General features: G+C 34.4%; 1 long non-coding RNA gene across 1 annotated transcript in view; it reads left to right on the forward strand.

Moving 5' to 3' along the window:
• Positions 1–22,185, forward strand: part of LOC145241314 (uncharacterized) — a 41,336-nt gene extending 19,151 nt beyond the window's left edge. The window contains exon 2 of the long non-coding RNA XR_013862538.1: positions 21,809–22,185. This is a non-coding gene — a long non-coding RNA (uncharacterized LOC145241314). The remainder of the gene's footprint in view (positions 1–21,808) is intronic.
• Positions 22,186–22,585: the final 400 nt, after the last annotated feature.

Here is a 22,585-nt window from a genome sequence, read left to right on the forward strand (position 1 = left end):
CATGTAGCAAGCTTTTTAATCAGTTTTTGGGCGAAAATTTGTCTGGTAAGAGAACAAAGTTTAAAGAGTTAACCTTTGCAGATTCTACCAAACTTTTCCGCCAATTTTGGGCCTGAACACTTGAAATTTTAGATGTAGGTTACCTGGATAAAAGTCAAACCTTTTTATATATATGCATATAAAGTAATGAACAGTACATAGGGTCCGAACAAAGCCGACCTGAACTGCTGGTAGATAAACAAAAACAGTTTAGCCACAGTCTTATAAAAGGTATAGTTCCAAACAATGGTCCAGGTGGTACATTTATAGAACACAACTAATATCAACACGAATGTTTCTGATTGCGATTTATGGAATAAGCTGGAAATGGCTGAGCCGTTACCGAACAGTCAATTAGTACTTTTTCATTTTTTTTCCGTACTAAAAGTTAGATTCAACTACCTTCTCCCTTTCGTGTTAAGACTAGATCTAATTTTCTTAAATGTTTCTGAATTTTTTAGATAAGTGTTGATTATTTGTATTACTTGGATTCTTCGGACTACTATCCTCATCTTGAGTGTTATTTTCACAACGATTCGGTCGATGTAACCTCCGACCTTCTTCAGGTATATCATGTCGAGGTCGAGAATCTTTCTGTCGAACTAGGAAATCTGCACGAAATTTTGAACGGAACCCTTTTTTTTATCCACGGGGGTAGCATGCTCTTGTTCCATCAACCATGACTCGGTAGAAGTCCTAGTTTTTTATACAAGGGATTTACCGAAGAGCTGGAAGCCATTTAAGGATGAAGGTTAATGAGTGTAATGTGGTCACTGAAATAACAGCTTAATGATCGTTAGTGATAGAAATTGGGTAGAAGTTGATTATTTAACTGAGTGGCTTAACAAGAACTTTTTATGTTGGACTTGAAGACGACTTGTTGTAGTTAGCCGGGAATCAAACCAGTGGAACAAAGTTCCTTAGACGGACAATTCTTTTTTTTTTTACATAGGAGTCACCACTTATTGAGGCCCGGAGGACACTCGAGGATAAGGGTTATAGAGTGTACAGTAATCAATGGGATAATACTGTAATAATCGTTAGTAATGTAAATTGTGTAAATTGGATTACTTCAGGGTTCATCAAAACTTTGTTTATGTTGGACTTGAAGACAACCTAGTTGTAGTCAGCTGGGACATAGTAAAATGGAAGAGAGTTTCACAGGCATGCAGTTCTAAGAAATAAGCTTTGTTCATGGAATCTACGTTTTGATTTAGGCACAGATAAAGAGTGGGAAAAATTATTGACAGTGGTTTCAGCTAGATGGGTGTTTTTCATGAAATATTGGCGAGGGGGGACCATAGATTGGAGCTCAGACGAGCACTTGCCATGTAAATAACGATAAAACAAAGACAGGCTCGCAACGTCTCATCTGTGGGAAAGAGGTTGCAGTGAAGAGAAAAGATAAAAGATGTAGCAACAGTACTCCATTCTTGGACGTACTTGGCTTTTATACAGATAGAGAATTGCATCAACAGTGAGATATCTACTGGAGCGGTAGAAGAATCCCACCATTTTTCCATGAAAAAAAAACTTTGTTCATGGAATTTACGTTTAGATTTAGGAACAGATAGAGAGTCGGGGAAATTGATGATAGTAGTTGTAGATAGACGGGTGCTTTGTGAAAGTTTGGCAGATGAACACTTGCCATGAAAATAACGATAGTGCAGAGAAGGCGACGTCTCTTCTGCGAGAAATAGGTTGCAGGGAAGAGAAAAGGGCATCACCCATTAGATTTCGAGGCTGGTTTTGAACACGGTCAAGGCAGAATTGGGTGCTACGAAAAACTCATCCCCAAATGTGATAACAATGCTCCATTTTAGGACGTATTTGACTCTTATGCAGGTAAAGAATTGCGTTAGGAGTGAGATACCTTCTGGAGCAATAGAATGATGCAGCTATTTTTGCATCGATTTTGACAACAAACTTCATTTTAGATCAAGATATAATGTCAGTCCAAGAAGCTTGTTGAAGTAGGATTCTTCTTTGAGACGAGAGTCATTCATATCAGTTGTGACCATGTGAGGATCAGAGCGTTGATAGTGAAAAGAGAGAAGCTTGGTTTTGGATGCAATAAAATTAACCAGTCAACTTTTGACCCATTGTATCACGCACGAAAATGGTCGAAAGAGAAACTCAAAGAAATCTTGGTCGTTGTTGGTCTTTGAATTGTTATCGTAGATGAACGCATTCCTTTTAAATATGAACGTTGGGAAACTGTTTCAGTCAACTATCGAGTATCAATACCCTGTTCGATAGAGAGGGATATTTTGGCTGGGTGTTTTTAAATATTTTGTTTTTTTTTTGAGACAATCGCGTAATCAGAATATTCTAGCGGAGACAGAACTGAGAATGTTGTTAGAAAAAGATCTATGAAACTTGCAAATTATTTGTCAGCATCGGGTACCTGAGTGAGTTCGTTAACAATTTGTGTTAGCTCATAAACAAGGAAGAAATCATGACAAAACCTCTCTTCGTCATCTGTTTTGTTTGGGTGGACTAACCATTCAACATTGTGACCATTGAAATTTCCACAGACTTTAATGTTGAGATGAGCAGACAGGGTATGATAAATCTACCCAGCGATACTCTCAAAGATAGCAACTCCAACATTCTGGAGACAATAGAGGACAAATATATGTTGCGTTTTAGTGCTGCTCTAAACATATATTTGGGATCTTTTTTGGAGATTTCCTTGCCAGAAGGGCAGCTATCCCGAATGTACGCAAATATTCCATGTTCATAGCAGTCTTGAGAGCCGAATTTGGATTTGAAGTTAGAAAAGCATTTGGAAGAGAAATCAGCTAAGGAAGCAGTTGAGTTAATACCAGTTTCACACAAGAACAACAGTTGGAACGTAGACGCTTGACGTTACAGAAGGACACTTTGTAGTGAGGATCTACATTAGAAGCTGTGGTTCTGGTTTTTAATTTGCAATTGTACTTTTGATTATTGCCTTCGCTGAGGATTGGACCTTCAAAAAAATGTAATAATTGAAATTTTACCAAGTACATTATGCATAACATCACGACAGAAATATTCCCGAGTTCGAGAGAAACGATTCAATGACTCACGTACACGCTTTCTCCATCTAGCACGCATATTCCGACACGCTAACAACAATAAGTACATTTTCTTGTTTATATAATATAAACTAGCAGGCCGCTCGACGTAGCCCGGTCGTAAAATACACATAAATATTATATGTTAATTAATGCAGATTTCGAATATGGATTCTCGTGGCGCAAAAAATATTTATCTAAAGAACGAATAAAATGTACTTAATGCAACTGCATAACTATTGAAGATTGTGGATGTAATTACAACGCACAAAATAAATATCGTCTCATACAAACATTAGGTTGACTGTAACTCGAAACTAACAACAGCAAAAAATAACGGAAAAACACAAAAAACAACAACCCCCCAAAACACAAAACAACAACAACAACTGTTATATACTTGTTTCATTAAAGAGTCTTAGAGAGAGACTATTATAAGTGATGCTTTTTCTTGTGAGAGTTCTTATTAGTAATGATATGTGTCTTAGTGAGAGTTCTTGTCTTATTACATATGATGTTGTATCTTAGAGAGAGAGATGTTGTTGTAATGACATTTTATAACACAGACATATAATAACGATACAATTTACCTTTTTGTAGAAATCACAACACAAAGATGAGCTTTATCCAAAACACATGGTGAATTTATTTAATACGACCGGTCGGGATTTCCTCATTAAGAACTCAAAGTTTCACATCTTAGTTTCTGAAGTGACGTCTCGCTTCAGACGTCCGCCTGTCTGTCTCCCCTGACTGTCTCTCCTGACTGTCTCTCTGACTGTCTCCCCACCAACTAACTCGCACCTGCTATATTGAGAACTCCATGCATCCCGGCCACGTGAGCAAAATTCACGTGTCTCAACATGCGCGACTTTGCACGTTTTCGACATTGATTTCCCAATAACCTATTTTCCTTGTTTGTTTCCACAAAGGAATTTAACCTACATATCTAATTTATTTAACTCATATTTTATTATCCACATTCTTTTAACAATTGAATAGTTTATTTATTATTTATTTCATCCGAATTAACATTTTACTGGACATTCCATTTAAACCTATTGTTCTTTAAAACTTATGTCCAGGGTTCGATTTCTGCTTTCTCTTATTTCCATTTTAACTAATCTCTCTATTTTTATACTTACATGAACAGGGGACAGCCCTTATCATGTAACACAACAACAACAACAGCAACAACAACAACAACAACAACAACAACAAAAAGAACGCAAAAACACAAAAAACAACAACCCCAAAACACAATACAACAACAACAACAACAACAACAACAACAACAACAACAAAAAGAACGCAAAAACACAAAAAACAGCAACAACAACAACAACAACAACAACAACAAAAAACAACAGCAGCAACAACAAAAATAAGAACGCAAAAACACAAAAAACAACCCCCCTAAAAAACATAAACAACAACAACAACACAAAAAACAATCTACCCACCTACTTTTATCATTTCTGATTATCAAAATGCAATAATCAGGTTTTCAGTCAACCAACTTCGCGTTTCATGTTTTTTTTTTTTTTTTTTTTTAATTTTTGATTAGATTTCATCAGAAAAGAATTGTAAAATTTCAAAGTTCGACGTTGTATTCTCAGCCGATCACTGAAACCATTCCTGCACATAAGAGAACAAAAGGCAGTTGAACTTTAACTTACTTTATTAACTCGGCTAATTGAATTTATTTTAAACCGTTTTGGCAAAGGAATGCTTCAATTTTCACTTGCCGAAGTTGAAAAATGCTGCAAGAAAGAAGTACAGATGACACACAAGACTGGGATAAGGATAACGTACGCATTGAATTATTAAATTAAATAATAACAAAGAAAAATCCTTGCAAAACTGATTATATTGCGGTTTTAGTAGTCCAAATATAAAGGTATTTTACGTCCAAGAAAATAGACAGCCCTCTGAATGTTCAAATGAAAATAGCATTCAAATTAAAGACGAAATGTTTCCCTATTTGTTATTTAGACAGTCTCTCATTCAGAAAGAGGAAGAATAAGAGCTTTTTGCACTCAGTCCGACAAATAGGGTGTCTGATGATTGGTTAAGGAGAATCGCACTTACCAATCAGACAGACCTATTTTACTAGAATTGTTGAAGAGAAAAGAGTTGATGGTTGAGAGGAAATTTCCAGGTATTCTATAGTAAAAACGTTTGTAGAACAGACCTTTCTGCTAAAACCTATCGAAGACCTTTCATATATAAAGTACAATCCTTTTCGAAACGAGCTTCATATTCGCTCATCCTGCGCGATATCACAGCCAGCACATCAATTGTGGATCTTTCAGGACGAAATTCGTATTGCTTTTTACTAGGAAGATTGTTTGCTTTTAGTTGGTTGGCAGCTTTTTTTTTTTACAGAGTCAAGCAATTTACTTATGACATACAGGACACCGATTAGTCAATACTGGAATACGAAGGATCTATAGTCGAAGTTTACCAATATAATAGAACATTTTCCAATATAATAGAACATTTTCCAATATAATAAGAACCAATTCTCTTTTAAGCAACGATTGAGCAGCTTTTTAAGGATATGAATTAAAGTTTTTTTTTTAATTAATATAACCAGAATGTTGTCGGGACCAGTTGTCTTGTTGGCATCGAGGTTCTTGATGGATTGATAATCTGTAGCCTGTTTAACGGCGTATCAACCATTTTGGGATTATTTAATAGAGAATCACAATAGATATTTGAAACTATTCATCACATGTAAGCAATTGAACATAAGTTGCTTTCTACGCATAGATTAGGGCCAGGGTTAGGGTCAGAGTCAGGGTTAGGGTCAGGGTCGGTGTTAGGGTTAGGGTTAGGGTCAGGGTCGGTTAGGGTTAAGGTCAGAGTCAGGGTTAGGGTTAGGATCAGGGTCAGGTTAGGGTTAGGGTCAGGGTTAGGGTCATGGTCAGGGTTAGGGTTAGGGTTAGGGTCAGGGTTAGAGTTAGGGTTAGAGTTAGGGTCAGGGTTAGGGTTAAGGTTAGGGTTAGGGTTAGGATTAGTTTTGAATTATACTCATCACAACAGATCCAGTTCATAGTCTGCGGCGTGAGTGTGTGCATATGTTCGTGTGTATGTGCGTATATTGTTCTCGCATTCGTATGGTTCTCTCTCTCTTTCTCTCTCTCTCGCTCTCTCTCTCTCTCTCTCTCTCTCTTTCTCTCTGCGTATGTGTTAATGTACGAGATCCAAAAACTGTAATTGGTCCTTACTTACTTGTCAGCTCTTGGCAGGTTTAAGTTTGTCAATGTAAAGACGGAAGTTGGGAGGCACACGAAGGTGTAATAAAATTGTCAAGGATGTTGCACAGTTCTTTGTTAACAATTTTACCTTAAACAAATTCTTACTCCACAAAATTAAAAAAAAAATTGTTACATACTACGTTGAATGCTACGTTGAATGCTACGTTGAATACTACGTTGAATGCTACGTTTAATGCTACGTTGAATGCTACGTGATATTTGAATTTTACTAAACCAATAAGAGAATAGTTGATTATAATTTCAAAGAATGCATTATATGAAAGGTATTTTTCTGCTATTCGCAACAAAGTAATAAATCGTAAATGAATTGTGGCGACTGAATCGAGAAATGATTCTTACGAGCGCTAAAACGCAAATAGCTCCAATTGCTACACTTCCTTTCTTTGCTTCGTTCGAATTCGATTTCTTCGTCATTTCCAAAAGCATGGAAGTGTTCATAGGAACGTGTGAACCGTAAATGTTTTCTCCAAACGTCGTTGTGAATGTAATAAACCAGTGCGAACTTGGAAAATCCCATACCACCCGATTATAATAATCAGCTGTTTTCGGAAGAATGTCAGTCTCTCTCGTCTCTTTTGGTCGTCGGGAGAAGGCGAAAAGAACTAAATGAGTCGCACACATGCCTAAACACTAGCAAACGTCAAGCGAACCAAAATAAACTGTTACTCACACCCATACAATCACTAACAAAAACAAGGTAAATCAACGCACACACATACACAATACTACGCTGCCAAATACTCACATGTATATTACATATACAAGTATAATACACGCATATTATTCACATTATGAAAATATTGCCGTACAAATTTCTAAGCTTTGTGATTATTTACTGGCCTTTCTTTACCAAATACGCGTTTACTCTATGAAGATCATTATTGAAAATAACTTTTATATTCCTATTTTTTTGTATAAAAGTTTTTGTAATAAAATTTCGTTTTTCTAAATGTTTGCATTTACAAATCTGTTTATATTTTATGCAGAATTTACTACATGGTGAGCCTTCTATTCTTTTAATGTTTCATTTAATTTGATTTTATATGCATGTCTTTATGATATAGATATCTATCCCGCAGATCTCGCCCGCATGTTAGAAATTGTAATTTTGCTGGCAGGTTGGTTGCTGCAAAAAAACAAAAACAAAAAAAAAAAAACAAATTCAAGGGGTTAAGTATAGAGTATGCCAAACGCTGTAGTTCAGTGAAATGTCATTCGGTGCGTGGAAATAAAGAAAACGTGGAAATAAAGAAAAAAAGAGAAAACGCAACAAAAAAATAAAAGAAAAAGATAAAAGAAGTGAGTTGACAATTCGATGAATCCCCCTAGACAGATTAGTAGGAACAGGTATTTTATCTAAAGTGGAGTATAGCTAATGCGCAGCACTTATTGTCTATGTAAAAATATGAAACCAAATGAATTCGCGTTTGTGCCGATTTTCCAACAGGTTTAAATGCGGAACTCAAAGATTAACATTACCCACTTGAAGTAGTTTTTACGAAATTAAATAATACTTTTGAAAATTCGACCTTAGTGATGCTAACATTCAAATCTTGCTTAAAGAAGAAAGTACCAAATTACTTATAAACGGGCATCGCGGATACAACAAGTTTGAAAGGCTTACTTTTAGTGGAAAAATCGCGTCAGGAAATTTCCAACAAGTTATAGACACTGTACTATGATAACAGCGTAATTACTTGTAAAAGTATGGAATAACCCCGGGAACACGTCTACATTATTTTCATAAGTACAAAACTAGGGGCTCAAACTAAAAGAAGGAAAATAGAATTTCTTTATGAAAGAAATCAAATATCTAGAGAATAGACATGCAGCCAGATCTAGAACAGGAAACTACAATTAAAGATATACCGGCTCGTGAAAATCTTACAGAGTTTCTTGGGATTATCTAACCATTATCAAGCCTTTATTTCAAACATGTATAAATCCGTGCTCCGCTAAACGAACTTAAAAATAGACAAGGCGTGAGAATGGACACCCGAATGCCAGGAGACATCCGATAAAACTATTCAAAGTCGCACTTACTCCTCACACATTATAATCCGAACCTCTAAATAACAGTCGCTAGCGATGCAAGTTCATATGAAATAGGAAGATGCATCCTGCATAAAAGGGCAACCCTACTGAAGTATAATTTTTAAAATGGAGTACCTCCCCTAAAAAAATGCATATAACGCGGAGGAATTATGTAGACGGGTTCCCAAATATTGGAAGCCATTAAAAGATCCCATGATACAAACTGATGGGAAAATAAAGACGATTGTGTACTCGTGATTTTTCGTAATCTCTAAATGATAATGGAAATCTCAAAGAAATACGAACAGATTTCGCACAGTCGCCATTCCAAATATTTTACAGAAGAGAATCCTGAAAGATTTTCATGCTGACCATCTAAGAATAAATAGAATGAAAAATTTTCTGCACACCTGTGTAAACTGGCCTAAAATAAATTCAGGCACTGAGAACATTGCGAATACACGTAAAGGTTGTACCTTGGCGGCAAAAGCATCTCCGATTGAACATAGCCCGTGGCCGAAAAAAGATCATCTGTGGAAACGAATATATGTATATTTTGTGGGTCTATTAGAAGTATTTTACTATTTTATTATAGTTGATAGTTTTTCAAAATATCACGGAGGTTTTTAGATGTAAAAAAAAACTACTACAAAGGTGATGATATACTCCCTACATGAATTGTTCGCCTGGTTTACTTTGGTCGCTGTGCATAGTGTCTGGTCAACGATAAAAAAACTCAATAAATGTCCACTGATTTTAAGAAGTTTTATGAAAATTACCAAATAAAACACATATGACCCATTCCATACCATTCACAATCTGACTGCCAAGCAGAACGCTTTGCCGACAGCCTGAAAAAGCCATAAAAATCCAAGCGGCATACCCACGGAAAAAGGCTTTACAGCAGTTTTACAAGTGTATAGGACAACGCCGAACGCAAACATACCATCCTCGTTATCTTCAGCTGAATTGATTTTTGCGCGGAAAATAAGTCTTTGAAAGCTACCTAAACAAACGACACATGGGCGAACATCAAAGAAACGGTACATTTCAGGTGAAAAGGAATTTTTTCTAGGTATTTAAAAACAACGCATCCTTCTGCGAATATGGCACTATAAAGAAGAGGATGTGAAATGTGGTCTTGCATAAGAGGCATCTTAACCAAATCTGGAAGCGGCTTTCGGATGACGCCAACAGTGCGTCATAGGAAGATATAGTGATAAACATCATTTATGACACCGTTGATTTAGAGATCCTCCTAAACAGAACCAGAACAGCGACACTAAAAAAAAAAACAAAAAACAAAAAAAAACGGAAGTTGTCGAACCGTTTCGTGATACACCTAAAGGGAAAACGATATTGAGCCCCACTTAGAGTTAAGATTTTGGAGGGGAGTGTTCTAGTGCTTCACCTTACAGATTGAACTCTTCCACTTGCTATAAAAACCAGGAGAATAAGTATCTCGGCGGTCATGCACTCATGGCAGTCGTAGTGACGTATCTTAAAACTCTTTATTTGTTGTATCTGCTTTTCTATAAAATATATTTAATTTCCACTAAATACCGAATTGTGTTCTTCTTCCAGGCTCTCACGGGGCCACAACAACCATGCAAGCATTTGTATGTAAAAGTCACCCGTAAAGTCAGTGCTATTCCATTAATAATTTTAAATCTTCTCATAATATTTTTCATAATTAAACCAAAAACTCAATAATTTCATTAGTCGTTATAGTTGAATGGCTTTTGACCTTGATAAGTAATCTAAATATTGATTTACTTGTCCGTACTTCCAGTGTAACAAAAAACCATCATCATCATCGCAAACATTAATTAATGAGAAACGAATTACCTTTATAGTCGCTCTTTATCAGTTAAAAACATTAAAACCATTTCCTCTCCAAAATTAAAAATAGACATGGCTGTCTGTTTACGGTTTCAAATTGGTTATTTGATTTTATAATAAAAAGTCATGTTGAGAGGAGACTATAATTTCTTTTTAAGATTAAAAAAACATATGCAAATGAATTGACGTCTGTTCTTTTATAATTTATATAAAAATATTCAGAAAAACAAAACAAAACAATGTGTTGTGTGTTGAATTTTCATGGAAAAAATCTAAATTTTTGAAAATCAATTGTTTTTAGCTTTAAAAGGTTAACAAAGAATTTGCTAAATAATTCGTCGTTATTTGTTTTATTTTATTAATTTTATTTATAATTTGTTTAAAAAATGTTCAACTACTGCGGAATTTCCACGGGTTCTGCTAGTGACATAAAAAAACCCAAACAAAACTTAAATTTACTACATCCTTCCAGATCCGAACAGTAACCCACTCTAAAAATACTAATCGAGCAGTGTCAACACCTTATACGTATTTACTCACAACATCATATCATAGTCCGTGTCCACTCGTTCTTATTTTATTGGTGTTCTATTTGTTCTTTCTTGTGTTGCCAGTTTCTGTTTTTTTTTTTTTTTTTTTTTTACTCAGTTTGCATTCTTTTTTTGCTTCAACATCTATGAAAGCCTGTCTTTGTGTCGAGTAAATCGTTTAGATATTACTATTATTAAACGGAGCAAATGTTGAGAAGAGACGGAAAAAATATAGGTCATTTGTGTCACTCATAACTTAAAATTTTTTTAGAGACGGCAAACTTTAAATTAAAATAAATCACAGAAAAAATTATGTATTATATAAGTATGTGGTTTATTCCAAAGATTAACTTTTAGCATTTATAATTTAAATACAGTTTCGGGCATATTGTCCCGCAGCTCGCGTGTATATGACGTAATTTAGAGGTCCAAATTTCACAAGCTTTACGCATTAAATTAAGTTGTATTTCGACAATAACGCGTAGAATCGTGCCTTCCAAGTGGTCTATTGTGTTTAGTTTATTCAACGTAGTTATGGGACTTTGCATACCCCCCCCAATAATCTAATGGGTTTAACTCGTACGAACGAGATGGTCAGTTCACAGGTTCATTTCGTGAGATTATTCGTTCATTAAATGTTTATCTCGGTAAAGTGATCGTATCATTTACTATTTGCAAACACTGCTCGATCGCCAGTCGTTTCATGATAAATTGCAACTCAAAATAACTGATAGTTACCAAATCTGCAATTAAAGAAAACAGAGTTGTCAATTTAAAGTTCACCGCCACTAAAAAACATCCTGTATAAACGCTTGTCTCTCATAAATAAAAGCTTATAGATCATGAACGTACAAAACATACACACGTGTATACTTGTATCTCTAGCTAAAACTAATTAGAGACAAAATAAATGATAACAACGTTGGTATTTTCTTGATCGGCATCGCTCTGGACGAATAATATATAAATTTAGGAAAAACATTATTTGAGCCTAAACTGGCGCAGATTTTGTCGGGGGACGGGGGCTGTTTTCATAACAGATTATGTACTAACCAAAGGGAAGTAACTCTAATTTGAAATCAAGGAGTTAATTGCCTAATGCCAAACTATTAGTCGAAGAATCTATACAAACGATCTGTCTATGTCCGTGTGTGTGTGCGTATGTCCAGAGACAGGAATATGCTGGGTGGAAGAAAAAGACGAGCTAAGGAGAGGGAGGAAAAACCGGGGGGAGGGGGGAGGGAAAGATGGATAGGAAATAAAAGTTTTAATAAAAATGTTACACTTTTCCCGGGCAATACCGGATAGCCTAGCTTATTTCTAAAGCGCGTAATCTTATTCGTTCACGCATCTCAACAAAAAGCTCAGTCGGTAAAACTTTGAATTAAAACTGCCACACTTACGTTTGAAAAAGCATTTTTATAGCTAAATGAACAGATTGAATGGACGTTAAAAATAAATCGTTCTTAATGTGTAAACGTAATTTATTGAATCACTCCCGTTTCTACTTTGTGAGTTGTTTAAACCTTAACCCTAACGAGGAAACAGGCGGAAAAAAAATACACGATTACGAATATGAACGAACGTGAATATCTCGTGAACTAACAGTTTGCGGTGGATTTAAACAACATTTTCAACCAGCCAAAATACGTAGGAAAACCGGTTCGAAGCTTGGTTTGGATACGGGAATAACTATAAAAATACAGAAGCAAAATGTTCTCAAATAATTTAAGCGTTCTTTGTTGGGATTTTGCTGATAAAAAAAGGCGGGAATTGTAAATAAAAATGCACTTTTCTTTCTTTTCTTTTTCCTTTTTCTTTCTTCTTCCTTTTTCTGCTTCTTGCTTGACACGCGATATCTGTTGATATAAGTGCATCGAGAAGACACCACGAACGACGTATTTTGGGAACACGTTTTTATTTTGATCTACACATGCTATCCTCCTCTTCCCCTGCTGATCAGCGGGTGCTGAAGAGGATATATATATATATATATATATATATATATATATATATATATATATATATATATATATATATATATATATGTGTGTGTGTGTGTGTGTGTGTGTTTCTAATTTTAATAGCTTGTACAAAGCTGATGTCATTTTATCGTTTTCTATATTTTGTACCATTTCTCTTTATGAATCTCTCCTGTTACTCTATTGTCCCTCATTTTTAAGCACACACACACACACACACACACACACACACACACACACACACACACACACACACACACACACTGTCTTTTTTCCTTCTTTGTCATTCAACTTAACCTCTTCATTTAAAAACCTTCTCTTATCCCTTCTCTCTCTCTCTCGTTTACTTTCTCTATCACCACCTCTCTCGTCCACACCCTTTCTCTGATTATCCTGTCTTTCTTTCCTACTTCCTCGAACCAAGCATAAAATCTTTTACTAAAAGCGACTTGATTCGGCATTAAATTGTAATTTAAAGTTTGCCGCATCTAAAAATATCCTTTACTTTATAGTTATGGGTGACCCAAATGACCAATATTTTTCTCAATCTCTTCTCAACATTGGCTTTGTTTAATAATAATAATAATAGTAATATCTAAACGCTTTACCCGGCACAAAGGCTTCCATAGATTGGGCTTATGAAAAAGAACTTTAAAAAGTACATAGCAAGCATACCCGGTGAACCAAGTGCAAGTGAAATACAAACGATTGCACTGAAAGGGACGGCTAGAATCCTGAAAAGATCTCTTGGTTGGACTCACTAAAATAGGAGTAAATGTCAGACATCTGGTTGGATGTCCCATCCCCTAGAAGAAAAAGTTTAAGAAAAATGAAAAAAAAAAAAAATTAAAGTAAAAATAAACTGCAAGCAGAAAACACACACACACACACACACACACACACACACACACACACACACACACACACACACACACACACACACACACACACACACACACACACAAAAATAACAAAAACAAAAAAAAAACAACCAAAAACAAAAGAAAGTTTCATTTCTATTTCCTAATCATTTTCTCTTCATATTTATGATTTTCAATGAACTTTTCTTTCTCTATGCCCACACCTTTTACACAGCAATCATTCTATATAGCATTTGCTATTGATGGCCTTTCCCCTTTCGGGTTTGTCAGGAATATGCACATCGAAGGAGACACACGCGCAACAAGTTCATCACAACACATTCCACTAAAATATTTATAAACAGACACAGAGATACACCATTGCGGTGATAGGTCAGGGGTTAGAGCTTAGTTGACAAAGTGGGACCGATTAGATTGAAGATTCATTTTTGGACTCTATTCAAGAGGGATAGGCTAGTGCTTGATTCACCAACCCAGATGTGGAAACAATACCTCATACATAGGCGAATGGTGGCTTTGTAGAGGTACAGGATACTCTCAGGTGTGAGTAATTTCTAGCACGATAGAGGGAACCCACCTACCTTCCAGCAGCCTTCACATCCTCAATGTATTTGTTCCAATTCATATTACCCGTGAATGTTAGGCAGAGAAGTTTGAACGAAGAATTCTCAGGTAGAAAGTTATTTGTCATGGATATTGGTAGTTGGAGAAGCGTCTTGTAATTGTTAAAGGAGAGCAGCTTAGTTTTACTAGCGTTAAATTTTATCATCTGTTTACGGCCCCTTACCACCATAATCTGGAGGTTATTTTCTAAGGATTCTGCCGATGTCTTAGATTTGTGTACATCCGTTCTTCCATCGTGCATATAATAGAGCGTTGTATCATTGTTCAATTATCGTCTACGTGTTGTTGTTTTTGGATGACTGTAAGCAAATGCGACACCCAATACGAACATAGCTCTCTCATTAACAAATATCCATGCATAATAGTGAATACATTGTTTTTGATACCTTCAACTTCTCTGCTATTACCTTTCTCAATATACGATAGAGAAAAAAAAAGTTTGTGAACGTTTTTCATGTCTTCTGATATAACTGTCGTAATTGGATGACCTGAGACGCGCATGCGTGTGTGTGTACGACCGCATTTAAAGTTAGTGCACTACATCTTCATAGTTGTTCCCGACGAAGAAGAATCCGATTAACAAGCCATTTCTTTATTGAACAGTATGTTATATCATCATAAATCAATGCTTTATTAGCACACGCAATTAAGAAGTTTTCCATTGTTTCGAAAAATTGCAAACTTTAATTTGTAAACTGATAATCCGATTGGGTTTCAATGTTGATACGTGTCATCTGAAGGTTAGTACTTTATAAAAATATAGAATTTTATTAGTATCGTTATAAATATGCTACGATTGATGTTACAATCTTTTCTCACACCTTTCCTTGTACACGGACTCGCTATTTAGTTTCCAAATTCACTCTGACGTTTTCCCCTTTATTATCCATTCAATTAATTGTAAATATTACATTTTTTGATTAAAAAAAGCTCACTATATTGTAGTCGGATTCCATAAACACAATAAAATTCCAAAAGTTGACTTAACACACTTTTCATACATATTTCTTCGTGGCAGAGTTATTTCAAGATAAAGTGTAGCTATTAATCCACAGATGCGATGAATCATAGAGTATGGTTTCTGAGGTATGGCCATGGTATCAATTAAAACCTTATCTGGAAAGTAGATAGTTGATTGGTTATTGTAATCACGTGATATAAAATTTTTTTTAATTAAAGACACAATCGCTGCAGAGGTTTAAGTTAAAATGCATGTAAATATGCCCGTGTTGTTGGGGACAAATATTTTGTCCCGATGATATTCGTTAAAATGTAACGATTTATTATATGACTTAAGATATTTCTTAACTCCCAATAAGTTGTGATCTTCCAAGGAAAAAAAAACACTGCCTTGAAACAGCTGGAAACAACTATAATACCTTTATTTTGAATTTAATTCGAAAACTGATTTGAAGCATCAAAATACATACATACACACATGCACACACATACATACATACATACATACATACATACATAAAAGGGGCTTCTCCAGTCTTTGATAGACTACGGACACCCACGAAGGGGTACCTGCGCGTGAAAGTTTTGTGGCAGGAGGTGTGCGATCTCCAACCACACCTCTCCTGAGTCAACATTGTTAAATACCAATGGAAAGTGAAGTGTATGTACAGGACGACTGGAGACAAATGCTGAGATGAGCGGATAGCACATACAGCGCCTGGAATTCCCTAATGGTCACCCGTCTGGTACTGACCAGGCTCAACTTCAGTGATCTGACGAGAACCGATGTGTCAACACAATTATGCTGTACATACATACATACATACATACATACATACATACAAAGCACCAGAAGATTTTTGAAGTATCAATATTTTACATTACGAGATATATTTTGTGTTTCAGATATCATTACATGTATTAGATATTATTCATGTTCGACACATGACAAGGACGCATTAGATTTTTCAAAGTTAAGTTAATTTGAAAGCGGATTGGCAACAGGGGAGACAACCTAGCCCCCCCCCAAGAAAATTCGAAGCAAAATTCATCCCAAAGCCGCAAAACTAAAGCTGGTTTGCTAGGACACTATATATATATACGTATGCTAATATGGACATATTTTATTGGTTTGAAAACATAGGTTCTTTTTAACAAATTGTCATAAAATTTTAACCATAGAATAGTATTATATTCTTTTAAAAGCTTGTAAATTTTCATGTAGCTTCGTAGAACCAAAGATATGAGCATTTCGATATTCAATTTGGCTACGAGTATCTATCTATCTATCTATCTATCTATCTATCTATCTATCTACAATTATATAAATGCAACATTGTGTGTGTGAATTCGTTCATTATAGATTCCGAAACGGCTGAACAGATTTTTTTAAAAAATTTACAGAACTTTAGTGTATAGGTCTGGAAGTGATCTTAGTTAATTTTGTCTCAGAATACCCCCAATAAATACCGATAATCGATAAACGAAACCGTTATTTTAATTTATCTATCATTGGGGAAGCCATTTTTTTCCATGTCGTCGCTTAGCTACAATGATAGAACAACGGGTGGTGAAAATTCTACTCTGGGTAAGTTGATAGCGTGTTTTTTTTTTTTTTTTTTTTTTTTTTTACATGATGGTGTATGTAGGTTCAAACACCGCACGTAAATTAATTTTTTTTTCATCAACTGCAAAGAATTTTATAAGACTTGAAAATTTACGTGTTTTTTTTTCTTCGTGGTCTGTAGGTTCAAACTTCGCACGTAAATTTCTTAATGTTTTGTTTTTCGTTAACTGGAAAGAAGTTTATATAAAATGATTTTATAAAAGAAACAGTAGGTTCTCTGGAGTGCAATGTAGAATAACATATATTTTGGACTAAGTTATTGCATGGAGGCCTGTGAAGCTTCCTTCCAGGCGAGTTCACGAATTTTTGATGACAATAAAAATATAGGAGTGTGAAATGGTCGTTGATCATTATTCACTTCCGGGCAACGTCGGGTCTTCCTGATAGTCCATATATATAGATATACCACTTTTTGGGGCAATTTTATAAGTTCGAAATCTCGGCAACTACTGATCAGAATATAACAAATGAAGGCTCATTGGAAAGCTAATGACCCGAATTGTCTAGTGGGTTATGTGACATTTGCACTTAAGGTCGCACATTACTGTTTCAAGAAGTGGGGGATAACTTTTCTATATTAATTTAACATAAAATGAGCACACACTTTGTGGCTAACTTGGTTACAAAGTGGATGTTCATTTTACGTTAAATTAATATCGAAAAGTGATACCCCCTTTTATAATTTCTTCATATCTTGGAAACTACTTGTTTTCTGTAATTTTACTGTTATTTTCGTTTTCAGCACCCTCGACAACCTATAACAGTGGTAATTTTAAAGGATTTCTCGTGGGTGGAAAGATACTGCATCTTTACCAATACTTCATTCATAGTCATTTGTTTTCCTAGTTTTGCATATGAATTACAAAATATCTGATATTTCCCTAAAACTACTGACCTTGATGGAGGGAGACTAAAACTGTCATTGGGTACTACTTTCTAAATACTGCTGTTCCACCTTTGTATATATAGCAATGCAAGCATTATATATATATATATAAAATTCAATAACATCAATAATTTTACATGATTATTTGAATGGGGTTCATCTCTTTCTCTCTCTCTCTCTCTCTCTCTCTCTATATATATATATATATATATATATATATATATATATATATATAGATAGATAGATAGAGAGAGAGAGAGAGAGAGAGAGAGAGAGAGAGAGAGTAGCGTTCGCGTGTGTGTGTCTGTGTGTACAACTTCCAATAAATATAAAGGCCATATGTGTGTACACTTCTCCTGTTCACAAAATATTAACGCTCATGATAGGATACTTCTGTCAACGGAGACATTATACTTTATACGTAATTTCTATATATATAGCATTCTTCAAACCACATCTACATTGATTGAGTTACTGTCATTAGCATATCACCTTAAATTAAGTCTATTTAAATAATTTGCTCGATGATATTCGATATAATAGCTTCGTTTCAACTGTACTCATTTTTTTTAATTATTTAGTTTATTTAAATTTCAATTTATATTTGATTTAACTTATTTTATCTTAAATCTGAAACCGTTTTATTTTCAAGCCAGAAAACCAAAGGGGAAATAACTGTGATAGTTTAATTGAAAAATTGTTTTAAACGGAGCATGTTATTAAATATTTTCTGTAATAGATTTGTTTTCATTTCGAAATATTCTTCTAAACTGAATTATTATTTTTATTTTTAATTTGAAGGAAAATTTTTTTCGCTTATTCTTAATTTTTAAGTAACCATTTTTATTTGTTAGAGAAAAATAATTAAAACTAATGGCCTCATTTACTTGCATCCCCACGAGTGCAGAGGTAGTCAGACACAGGGCCAATTTTCCATGTGAGCAAAATCCATCATCCCATACATTATCTGCTCCTCTTTTTTGTTTTTGCCCAGGATTTATTATAATAATTATACCATAGCAAGTTTGTTTAATTGCCTGCGAAACAGATTTTCTTTAATTTATTTAATATCTTAAATTAAAAATGGTCCATTTTTACGACGTGACCCAGCGTCGTTAACCCCTAAAAAAATGAAGACCTGCTTTTTATGGCCTAATACGTTTAAGCAGTCTTTATAAATAATATGAAAGAAGAAATTTTGAAAATAAAAATTAACATTTTAGCGTGGGGGATAACTTTTCTATATAAATTTAACGTAAAATGACCACCCAATGGCCACAAAGCGTTCAATCAGACATGTCGTCTCTAGCATTTTTTCAAGTTTGGTGATCAATGAGGGGGGGGGGTTAAAAACATAACAAATACATTTTTTTGTGTTGGGTGGCGGGAATTACATTTGAAACATAAAATGACGTAAATTTAATTAATTTTATGCGACCATTCTGTACTTTCACGTAACAATTTTATAAACAGAACGAACCCTCAAAATATGACAAATTCAATTATTTTTTTTTGTGTGTGTGGGGGGGGGGGAGGTTACATTAGAAATATAAAATGACGAAAAATTTAATTTAATTGATTTTGGAATTAATTTTTGGTAGCTCTTTTTGCGATTGCACGGTCATTCGCTGCTATTTTTATTGAAACAAAAGTTGTAATGATTTATTTTTAATTATTATTTTTTTTTGGGGGGGGGGTATTTCCAGTGCTCAATATCCGGAGAATAGTTTATTGGCTTTGTAGCCCTTCCGCCGAAATATCTGGTGGAGAGGGTATCACATACTTCTTCTTTTTTGGGCGATTACATTTACATGTTTTCATCCGTTCTTTTATTTTTGTTGTGGGGGTATCCACGTTGCCCATGATGAAAATGGTTAGCATACAGATGTGTTTAAAACGGAACTTTATGTCAACCCTGGCAACGCTGGGTACACATGCTAGTATATATATATATATATATATATATATATATATATATATATATATATATATATATATATATATATATGTGTGTGTATATATATACTAGTAGAATACTCATCACAGGAAGGGTATGAGCCAAAATATAATGTTAGTTTTAAATTTTAATATTTTTTCTTTAGGGTTTCGGTGGCTTTCTCGGAAGTAGTATCTTTTGTTGTTTTGTTTTGATTTTAAATAAACAATGTTCTCACATTACTCACCCCGCTGCCTAAAATATATATTCTATAATTCATAATGATAAGTTCAATAGTTTAGCATTTTATCTTATTGTTGACGCTGATTCGTTTTTAACATGTATTTTTAAGTAAAATTCAAACTTTAGCATAGAGCAATTTTTTCTTTATTATCTTTTGTATTTCGTTTAAAATTGTTAGACAACACATCTAATAATCATAGCAACACCATAGTGTAGTATCTGTTGTGATGCTACATTTCATCTTTTCTGTCCTCGGTCAGTAGAGGAGAAATCTTTCATGACTAAGACAAATTTTATTTTTGTCCGTATCCAGACTGCCCCTTTCTGGGGAGCTGGATTTTTAAAAACAGATCTTGTGTCTAACTCTGCCCTCATGGAGAGACAAATGAATAGGAACACCATCAACCGTAGCTAAGTGGTTAATGACAAAGACTGACAACATGTGTTTGCCAAGTTCGAATTTACGTCTTTCCAAAGAAACACTTTCACTTAGGCAACCTTAGACCCGTTCGCAAGTACCCGATAGCCTTCTAGAAAAAAAAAATCTTAATATAAAGATATCGCAGAAACAAATGCTAACAAAATCCTGAGGAATAACAACAACAGCAATAACAACAACCATGCCAGCAACTCTAAAGAAGTCGACGTGTCGTATTCGAAAGGCGATTCCGTCTCTATGCGTAATCGCCCCCCCCCCCACCTTCGCCGAAGTAAGAGACTCTGCTATTCTGGTGTTTGTCGCATTTCACGTTTCGATTACTTTGCAGAGAAAGAAGCAGAACTTGATACATTTCTCCCATTTTCTTTGATGTACTTTTTCTCTTTCTGATGACGTCAGATAGAATTGCCGCTTTTTTAACAGCCGAAGTTTTGATCTCTTCCTTTCTTTCCACCCCCCTCTCTCCCCTCCTTTTTTTTTCTCTCTCTCTCTTTATATATATATATATATATATATATATATATATATATATATATATATATATATATATATATATATATATATATATATATAACATAAAGCTGAATGTCTGTGTGTGTGTCTGGTCACGAATAGGCTCCTATATGGTTTACTATTTAAAAAAAAAAACTGTTTACATATGATGATAGACGATGTATCGAGACACAGAAATGGGTATGTTTGATCTGGCAGAACGGTAGTTCATTAAAATTGTGGGGTCTGCGTTCGCGCCTAGTCCACAAAGTATGAAACAAAAATTTTAAAAATTAAAAAAAAAAAACGTTTACAAGTGTTTTTGATATAGATGTACATAATAATACTTTGATAAGTATGTTTTAACTTAAATAGAGATGGTATAATAAAATTGTGGAGTTTGCGTTCGCGCCTGGCCTCCATAGAATGGAAATAGGCACAAACTTTAATAAAGACTTTTCATATCTATCTGCGTAAGTATACTTTGATAATTATGTTTCAGTTTCAAGAAATATGATATAATAAATTATGGGGTGTTCGTTCGCGCCTGACCTCCATAGAATTGAAATATGTCACAAAGTTTAACAAGGATTTTTAATATAGATCCACAGAATATTGTGATAAGTGTTTCAGTGTGAACAGGTATGGTATAATAAATTATGGGGTTTATCTATTTTATTTTTATTTTCATCATATTTTGCTTTGGATTTGATACTCCCAAATTCAACCCAAATTTACAACCTTTCCTTTTCATAACCTATCATACTTTCATAAATCAGAGTTCATTTTCTGTAGGCTGTTTTTGAACCCAGTCAACGACGGGTACTTTTGCTCGTATATATATATATATATATATATATATATATATATATATATATATATATATATATATATAATCGCATATACCTTTTATCATGATCAACATTTCTCCTTTCTTTCTGTTTCAGATGCAGTCTCAAATCTCGATGTTCCTATTTATTGCCTCGCCAAGAAGGCTGGATGTTAAACAAGGTCGTTTTATTTGAATTTTAGGTTAATGTGAAGAAAGTTCAAGCCCCCATTCCCACAAAAAAAGAGGCATTAGGGATAAAACAGAAAATATGGCGACTACATCGGCCAGTTATTTGCTGCAATATAAAAACTAGTTAAAAAGATGGCTCAAACAAAAATTAGGCATTAAATATCTATTTTATTCATCGAGATATGCTTAAATGATAGAATCTGTTTATATAGGTAGAGATATACAGATATGTTTTGATAGTAAAAGATGTATACGTTTAGTGTATAGTAGTAGTTCAGCCCAGCTTTGCTTGGGCCCTATGTACTGTTGATAACTTTATGTGCATATATATATATATATATATATATATATATATATATATATATATATATATATATATATATATATATATATATATAAACAGGTTTGACTTTTGTTCAGGTAACCTACATCTAAAATTTTAAGTGTTTAGGCCCAAGATTGGCGGATGAGTTTGGTAGAGTCTGCAAAGGTCAACTTTAAAAAAAAACTTTGACAGCCAAATTTTCGGCTAAAAACTGATTAAAAAGATTGCTGCATGTCAAATGTTTACACCCCAAATTGGCAGAATAGTTTGCTAGAGACCGCAAAGGTAAAATCTTTTGAACTTTAACCCCATTGGCAGCCAAATTTTAGCCCAAATATTTATTAAAATCTTGCTATATGTCTGAATGCACTTTATGTA

The sequence above is a fragment of the Euprymna scolopes genome, chromosome 20 (assembly GCF_053919585.1).
Source record: "Euprymna scolopes isolate OS-2025 chromosome 20, ASM5391958v1, whole genome shotgun sequence".
Taxonomy (NCBI): Eukaryota; Metazoa; Mollusca; class Cephalopoda; order Sepiida; family Sepiolidae; genus Euprymna; species Euprymna scolopes.